Source organism: Manis pentadactyla, chromosome 4, assembly GCF_030020395.1.
Source record: "Manis pentadactyla isolate mManPen7 chromosome 4, mManPen7.hap1, whole genome shotgun sequence".
Taxonomy (NCBI): domain Eukaryota; kingdom Metazoa; phylum Chordata; class Mammalia; order Pholidota; family Manidae; genus Manis; species Manis pentadactyla.
Window position 1 is genome coordinate 2262170 of NC_080022.1, and position 9101 is coordinate 2271270.

The 9101-nt window shown below is 53.6% G+C and overlaps 1 long non-coding RNA gene across 1 annotated transcript; it reads left to right on the plus strand.

Moving 5' to 3' along the window:
* Positions 1–1975: 1975 nt before the first annotated feature.
* On the plus strand, positions 1976–8576 carry LOC130683646 (uncharacterized). Its single transcript, XR_008997532.1, has 2 exons — positions 1976–2054; positions 6426–8576. It is a non-coding gene; the product is annotated as an uncharacterized LOC130683646 (long non-coding RNA).
* Positions 8577–9101: the final 525 nt, after the last annotated feature.

Consider the following 9101-nt stretch of genomic DNA (forward strand, 5'->3'; position numbering starts at 1 on the left):
CAGCTCGTTGCCAGGGGAAGTGGGGGCTCTTGTCCCAGCTGGCCTGTGGTCTAGACAAGTCAGGGGCACCCGGGGATGATCCCGCTCACGCACCCCATGTTTGCTTGGTGATGGACGGGTGGATTATGTAAGGCACCTCAGAGTTGGAGGGATTACGACAAAGTGTGAAGTATTTGAAGTATTGCAGATTCTGAGAGCTGCTCACTGAGCCTGGATGGGCTTCCCGACGAGGCCCAGGAGATGGCCACCCTCCTGAGGGTTTGCTGGAGAGGCTGACCTCGTGGGGGTTCAGGCCCTGCTGCCAGGTCCCGAGCTCTCTTCCTCCTTCCTCAGGGCCCTTAGCTTGCCCACTGCCCCCTCTGCCAGAGGCCCCCCAAATGCTCCGGGTGATTTCTTAAGCAGAGCCACTGTGCCTGGCAGTGCCTTTCATGGGCGAGGGGAACGTCAGGTGCGGCCCTAGCTGTCAGCAAGTGGGAGAAGGGCAGGGCTGGGGAGGGGCAGGGTCTGCCCTCCGGACAGGGCAGCCTTGTCTATCTTGTTCCCACTTCCTTGTCTCCTGTGCAAGCCCCGGGGCAGCTGCCCACGCCTCCCCCCACAGGTTCCCTGGACCTTGAGGTCTGCAGCCCCAAACCAAGCTCATGGCCTGAGTTCTTCAGCTGGGCCCTGGCCTTGGCCCTCAGGCTGCTGTCTTTGCAGGTCCCTGGACTCCCCTTCCCTCCTGGTCCCTCAGAGAATCAGCCCCCATCGTGTCCGTCTGCCTCCTACAGAGCCCTGGGTCTGCTGGCTCCACTGTAGGCCCTGCGCCGGGAGGTCCTGAGCTCCTCTCTGGATCCCAGAATCAGTGTGCTGTGGCCGCGCTCTGCAAGGTCACCGTCCCAGACGCGGGGTCAGAGTCCGCGTGTGACGAATCCCCCACCACCTGCATGGAGCGGGTACCCTCAGCCGTGACTGTCCCTACCTGGGCCATGGGAGCTGCCCATTTCCCCTCCTGAGGTGCAGTCGAGGTGCTGGTAGTGTGACCTGAAGACGTGCCCCATCCTGCGGGCTTCCCAGTGGTGCCGCTGTGGTCAGTGCCATCTGGGCGTGGCACTGTGACTAGTGCCAGCCTCAGGCAGCCACTGGGGGCACCTGTCTGGGTCACAGGGCAGTGGTGGGAAGTGGGTTTGAGGCCTGGTGCCTGGGTAACCCATGTGGCCAGTATTGACCAACTGGTTGGGGGAAAGTTGGGAAAGAGAAGGTCGTAGTATTAGTTTCTTGTTGCTGTTGTCACAACTCACCACACACCCAGCAGCTTAGAGCCTGATCCAGTGGGACCTTTCGTATTGGGTACGGGCATTCACCCAGGAGAAGGTCTCCCTCGGCAACCAGATGCTCTCCCCACATGGGGGACGCAGAGAGGTTGTGCACTTGCTCAGGGCCACACAGCTGGCAGATGGCAGAGCTGGGGTTTGAAGGTGGGCAGTCCCCTCAGGGGCTGTGCTCTTGGGGGAAGACTGGAGTATTGCCAGTCTTCAAGGATGGGTATTGCCCCAGAGGCAGAGATGACTGGTGACCAGCATGGCGCAGGGGTCCCCAGGATCTCCACCCCTGACTCACCCTGAGGACGACCAGTGGAGGCCTTGGCCTGAGAGCCCGGGCACACCTGTCTGGGCCCCTCCAGCCGTTTCCGTGGGCCCGTGGGTGTCACACAAGGGCTCCGGTGCTCAGCTTCTGGTGGAGCCCACCCGGGAGCAGGTGGCCATCCTGTGCCCCTTCGTCATCCGTGAGCTAGATGAGCCTCCTGCTCAGTCGTCGGGCACTGTTGGGAGACAGCCCTCCGTGAGCGCTTCATCCTGTGGCCCCGGCCCTGGAGCAGAGGGCGGCAGCCGGCTGTCGGGAAGAGCGCCTGTCCTCCGAGCCACCACTTCCCTTCCAGGCAGCAGGCCACCCCTCCCAGTTCCCTTTCCGTGGTCAGGATGACTGCTCTCAGGAGGGAGGGACGGACACATGGGCCGGCCACCCCAGATGGGCTCCGCACCTCAGGCTTGGGGCCCCTCCTGGTGCGGCACGGGCAGGTAATGGCCGGCGGGGAGCCGGGCGGGGTGCTGCTGTGGGCAGCAAGCAGCCTGTTTCTCTGCCAGCGGCCTTGTGTTTTCTGGTCAGAAGCTCGGACAGGCTGACTCCAGACCGATTGTAGTTGTACAGGTGGGGCTGGGCTGAGGACGGCTCCTGGCAGCTTCGAGGCCTGCTGGGAGGCAGGGATGAGGGCCCTGGGGTGGGTAGGGAGCCTGAGGAAATCCCATGGGCACCAGCAGGAGACCGGACTTGTGGCCCCTGGGCCATGGGGGCCCCCTTCTCTGTTGCTTGTAGATGGGAAGGGCAGGGAGGTGGATGAAGGCTGACTGTGGAGGTGGGCCGAAACTGGGGGTGAACGGTGCTTTTGGTGTTTGCTCTCCCCTCTGGACGGGAGGAGAAGGGGTTCAGCAGGCCTGGGGTAGGGCCTTTGGGCGGCCAAGGACGTGGGCAGTTGAGTTTTGAGCAGCTTCAGCGGTGCCAGAACCCTAATGTGAATGTGTCCCAGATACGGGAGGGGTTTTCTTTGCTTCCCAGACCCCACCATCCCCCTCTACCCTGACCTCAGCCACTTTAAAGGTTATGGGTAGGGTCAAGGTCTCTCTGTCATTGGGCATTGTTGGAAAAAGAGGCCCTGTTGCTCATTCAAATACACAGGGGGTGTCGGGGAGGGGAGGGGCACCTGGGTCACCATCCTATAGGGTCCCAGGGAGAATGGGGCACTGGGTGCAGGTGCGGCTGAAGGCACCAAGCAATGCAGGGTGAAGTGGAGGAGGCGGGTGAGGGGCAGAGAGTGTCCAGGGCCCTCCCTTGAGGCTGGGAGGAGCACAAGGAGGGGGCGGCCTGGGAACAGGAGCCCGTGGTCAGCCCCGCTGCGGCTGCTCCTGTCCGGCCTGCCTCGCCGGGCCCCTTCCTCATCCGCAGCCCCAGCCTGGAGGTGACACTGTCTCCTGGAGGCTGTGACTCTGACTCTCCAAGCGCCGAATCTCACTGACGGGGCTGGAAGAGCATGGCAGTAAGGAGGGAAGACGTCAAAGCGGGGAGAGGCCAGAGCCCCGCTGTGCATCTGGGCGTGCTGTGGGAACTGCCGCTTCCGCGCCTCCAGGCGCCCGACGGCCGAAGACTCCCTTTGTTCGGCCGTCCCGTCTGCGGTGCACTGAGACTCCTCCATCTGCGGGCTTATGCCTTCCCCGGTTTGCCAGGCGCCTCAGCTGTTACTTCCTGAAGTGTTTCAGCACCGGGCTCTTCCTCCCCTGCTGGGTCGCTAATAACAACACTAGACCTTTTTCTTTCTTGGTTGTCCCCTAGGTCCACTAGTCTATTTATTTTTCCAGTCGTTATTCTCTGTGTTAACATTTGGTAATTTCTATTGATCTAGCTTGAACTTCACTGACTCTTTCGTCTGTTGTATCTGATCTACTTTGATCCCATCCAGCCAGCTTTAAAATTTCAGTTATGGTATTTTTCAATTCTAACATTTCTACTGGGTTTTCTATGTATTGTCTACTTTCCTTTTGCTTCAAGAGTGTTCAGGATCGCCTTTTGGAGCATCTTTATAATAGCTGCTTTAAAGTCTTTGTCATATAATTGAAACATCTGTGTGGTCCCAGTGTTGGCAATGATTGTTTTCCTCCTTGTGAATTTTGGATTTTCCTGGTTTCTCATATGTCCTGTAGGCTTGGATTGTATCCTGGGCATTGTGAATATTATGAGACTCAGTGCTTTGTTTAAATACGTTGAGAAACGGTGTTGTTTTTGTTTCAGCAAGCAATAAACTCAGCTGGGTTCAAGCCACATGTTCTAACCCTTCTTCTATGGATTGTGTTCCAATGTCAGTTCAGTTTTCAAAGCCTTTGAAGTGCCATTCAAATCTGTCCTGCACGTGCACTACTAAGGGACCCGTCTGAGCCGGGAGGTGGTTCTGTTCTTGAAGTCCTTGGTGTGCTAAGATCAGATGCATGCCGTGGGAGGGGAGACCCTGAGTGCATAAACAAGCTTATGAAGCTGTCCCTCTCTGCAACATTCCTCATAATCTCTTGCCTTTTTGGTCCTTTGGGCAGAAACCCGGGGTTCCGGTGACGCTGCTCTGACATGCACTTCTGTGACTAAGCCTTTATCTGGTGCCAGTGGTAGAGAAGGTCAGAGAGGAAAAGAGCAGCGGGGCTTCCCTACCCTCTTGGGGTCACAGGTCCACTCACTGGGGAGGAGGTCTTCCTGCCTCACAGTTTTGGTTCTTGGTTTCTGTCATTGTGGAGCTAACAATGCCACAAGGTTCCTGTGTGAGAAAAATAGAAGAGATGTGGGATATGCATGTTTTCTCTGTGCGTTAGGAGGCTTGGTTCCCGTTCCTTAAGTCAGAATTAGAAGGCTTCCCCTAAAGCTTCCTGTTCGAGCCAGTGCCCACTTTTGGGGTGTGAGCTGCACTGTGTTCAGGCCAGGTGGAGGGAAAAAACGGTGAATTCACTGCTGATTTGGAGCCCTTTAAACAAGTCTGCTTTCCCTTCTCAATCTGCCTGGTACTGTTTACGTTTTGCAGTCTGTAAATAGTGGTTCCACACACATGGCCAAGTGTCACTGTCACATTTAGTAAGGCAGACTGGGTGCACAGTGCCTGGTTCATTTCATCTGAAGTTGGAACCCTTGCCTTAGTTTCTTAGAGGTAGTTTCACTGTTAATAGAATTCTAGGTTGACAGGTGCTTTTTCCCTCAGTAATTTGAAGATGCTGACCTGCTGTCTTCATGCTGACATTGGTTGCAATAAGAAATTCGCTGGAATCTTTGTTTTTCTTTATGTGACATGCCGTTTTCTTCTGATCAACTTTGAAAATTCCTCTTTATCACTGAGGTTAAGCAATTTGGTTATGATGTCTATGTATGTTTCTTATGCTTGAAGTTCATTGAGCTTCTTGAATATGAGGGTTTGTAGTTTTCTACAAATTCAGCATATTTTAAGGCTTCATTTCCTCAAATAGGTTTTCTCTCCCCCTCTTCTCCTTTTGGGACTCCAATTATCCATATATTAAGCTGCTTGAAGTTATCCTCCAGTCCCCTAATTCTCTGTTACTGTTTCTAAATTATTGTTTTCTCTCTGTGTTTTGTTTAGGATACTTTGTATTGCTATGTTTTAATGTTTTAAAATTCATTTGTATTTTCTCCTGCAATGTCTAATCTGATTTTAATTCCATCCAGTGTATTTTCTTCATCTCCGATATTGTGGTTTTCATGTCTTGAAGTCTGATTTGGGTCTTTTTTGTATTTTTCATATTTCTAACCTTTTGAATATATGGGATATAGTTGGGGTAACTTTTTTCTCTTCTTTCTGAAAAGACTTTATTTTTTAGAGCAGTTGTAGGTTCACAACAGAATTGAGAGGAAGGAGCAGGGGTTTCCCAAATACTCCTTTCCCATGTACACACACAGCCTCCCCCATCAACAGCACTTACCAAAATGGTACATCTTTTTCCCAGTAAGAACCTACATTAACATCATCATCCCCTAAAGTCCACAGTTTATGTTAGGGTCACTCTTGGTGGTGTACCTTCTATGGGTTTGGACAGATGTATAATGGCATGCATCTGTCATTCTAATCACATATAGAATACTTTCACTGCCCTAAAACTTCCCTGTGCTCTGCTGTTCATTCTGGTCTCCCCAACCCCTGGCAACCACTGATCTTTATAGAGCCTCACAGTTTTGCCTTTTCCAAATATCAGGTAGTTGGAATCAGACACATGTAGTCTTTTCAAACTGGCTTCCTTCACTTACTAATCAAATTTCGAAACTTGTCCGAAGTCACATTGCTAGTATGTATTGGTACCGGGATTGAACCCTCTCTTCAAAGCCAGTGTGCACACATATGCAAGCATGCATGGTGTGCATTTAGGCGCCCACAGGTGCATCTGTGCGCATGCATGTGCAGTGTGTGCGCTTGTATCTCATGCTACCTTCCGCAGCACAGCATCCCTGGAGCAGCTGACCTGGAGGTGCAACGCAACTTGGACTAGGAAACTGAATGTAGCCCCTGATCCTGAGGGCCTGGAGCAGATGTGCCAGGGATGCCTTCTGGGAGCATGAGGAGCTCTGGAGGGGAGCCTCCAGGGCACACCTGCCCCTCTCTGCCACAGACCCTGGCCCAGGGGAGCCCTCCCCTCTCTGTACCCCCTCAGGGCTACTGTGGAGTCTGGGACCTGGTGTGGAGCTTCACCACCTCCCAGGGGTCCGACGGGGTCCCCAAGCCCTGCTCCCCCACCAGCACCAGTCCAGGGAAGCTGGGTTTGCAGAGGGACCCTTCCCTGCTCCCCAGACACCCGCCAGCACAGGCCTTCCTAACCATGCCCTTGCTCATTATTTCGTGTTCTTCACTAAACCACTAGTCTGGCGGCATCCAGCGCTGGAGCTTCCTGAGGCCTGCTTGGGGACAGCAGTTCTGAGTGACCAGCTCCGAGCTCTGAGGACCCACTCCCTCGGCCCTGGGCTGAGTCTCTGAACACCTCCTCCCTCCTGCGCCTGATTTCCCGCTGCCTCTCTGCTCTCCCAGCTGCGTTGTTTGCATCCAGGACATCCATTCCCGCCCCTCGGCTTGAATCCCATCCCTGAGCAGCAGCCAGGCCTGCAGGCTTGGGGGCAGGCGCGGTGGGGCGGGCCTTCTCCTTCTGCCTACCGGTCAGAGATGTGGCTCCCCAAACTTGGGGAAAAAAAGCCCGGTCTTCTCCTTCCTGGTGTCTGATTGCTGTCCCCCTGCCCCCAAGCCAAACACTTGAAATCATCCTCATTTAATTGGGCTAATTTAGGAGGAATGGAAGCAGTAATTCACTCGTGTTGTTGAGTCTCTTTGAGAGACGTATTAATATTCTGATTCCAAGAGGGATCTGTGCAAATTCCTCAGTTACAGATGACACAATTAAATTTCTAAATTTTTCCCCTAAATTAGTACAGATGGTTAAAAATACCCTTGCATTTTAATTAATCTTCTGAACAATAGTCCTATGAATACAAATGGATCATTACCCCTTCCGCAGACGGGCCTCGGGCCTCCGGGGAGTGAGGGAGGCCAAGGGCACAGCTGTGGTCGTGCCCCAGCCGGTCACAGGGCCTCGTGGAGAGTGGTGGGTGCTGGGCCTTTGACTGTGACTCTCGTCTTCCAGGCTGGGCTGAGAGAGCCACCCTTTGCCCAGGCCCCAGGCTGTCCTAGGATTCCTTTTGGTCGGGCAAAGGAGCTTTGAGAAGATGTTTCAAAGGTGTTTGCTCTGCTGTGAGGCCCCCCTAACCTCTCAGGCTGCTCTCCCCTGGGTGTCCTCTGCATGTGTGCATGTTCACGTGTGCGCATGAATGTTTTCCAGAGAGCTTTGTTAGGTGCCATAACCAAGACATGACCATCTGCTATTGTCTATTTGTGAGTCTGTCCACTCTGCAGACTGCAGGCAGCTCTGGACCTTTCTTTATGTCCCCAGAACCCAACAGGGGACTGGATTTGGGTGCTTGTTGAAATTTAAAGCCAAATTTCCTGGACTACATCAAAATAAAACACATTTTGTGCATCATAGGACACTATCAATGGAGTAAAAGGACAACCCACAGAAAGAGAGTATTTTGAAATCACCTCTCTGATAAAGGATTAATATCTACAATATATAAAGAACTCCCATAACTCAACAACAGTAAAACCAAGCAATCCAATTCAATAAAAGGCAAAGGACTTGAATAGCCATTTCTCCAAAGAAGATATAAGACTGGCCAACAAGCACATGACAAGATGCTCAACACCACTAATCATTAGGGAAATGCAAATCAAAGCTGCAGTGAGGTACCGCCACTTACCCACGAGGATGGCTGCTCTCAGAAACAGAAAACAGGTGTTGGTGAGGGTGCGGAGAAACTGGGGCCTTGTGCATGGCTGGTGCAGTTGCCACGGAAAACAGTATGGCAGTTCCTCAGAAAGTTAAAAATAGAATCACTGTACGATCCAGCAATTCCACTTCTGGTGTACATCCAAAAAGCTTGGAAGCAGGAACTTGAACAGGTACTTGTACACGTGTGTTCACAACAGCATAGTTCACAATAACCAGAAGGTGGAAGCAAGCTGACAGCCCATTGACGGATGAATGGATAAGTCACGTGTGGTCTATCCAGACAAGGAAATGTGATTCACCCTTAGAAAGGAAGGACATTTCAGTACCTGCTGCAGTGTGGCTGAGCCGTGGGGGCGTGACGCTCAGTGAAATAAGCCAGACACAGAAGGGCAAATTCTATATGAGTCCCACGCGCAGGAGGTCCCCAGAGGAGTCAGGTCCATAGAGACACCTGGTGGACGGAAGGGGGCTGGGGCCGGGAAGGCATGGGGAGCGAGTGTTCAGTGGGCACAGAGCTCCAGTTTGGGAAGATGGGAGGTTCTGGAGACGACGGTGGGGCGGCTGCAGAACAATGTGAATGTGCCGAGTGCCCCTGAACTGTACACTTGAAAATAATTATGATGGTAAATCTTATGCATGTTTTACCATAATTAAAAAAAGTCGAATTCCCTTGGCCACTGGGGGCAGGTTGATGTTCCTTCCCTGGCGCTGGGCCTGGGCTGGGGGCAGAGCCTCGGCTCAGACAGAGCTGAGCCCGCGGGCAGCTGCCGTGGCAGAATCCCGTCCCACTCGGGACTGTTGCCGCGGAGGAAAGAGATCTCCCTGTCGCCACCGGTGTCAGCTCTGCATTGAGGGAATGTGGGGCTCACCGCCTGGGAGCAGGGTGGGCAGTGGATGGAAGTGACTGAGAGGAAACCTCAGGGGAATGGGGGGTCCTGGCCAAACAGACGTGGTGGGCTTCTTGCTGAAGCCTGGGTGGGGGGTCAGACATCCCCTGGGGGTGGGGGCTGAGGAACCTCATGAAACATCCAGGGTGGGGGGTTCTCTCTAAGCTGACTTAGCAGGATTCTTGCCGCAGCTGGGTGGTGCACACCCAAGAAGGACGGAGGCCAAGGTCGAGGCCTGGAGGGGTTAGGGGGGCAGACAAAGGCGTAGTTAGGAGAGAGTGTTTGCCAGGGACACGGGATCCTTTGCGCAGTC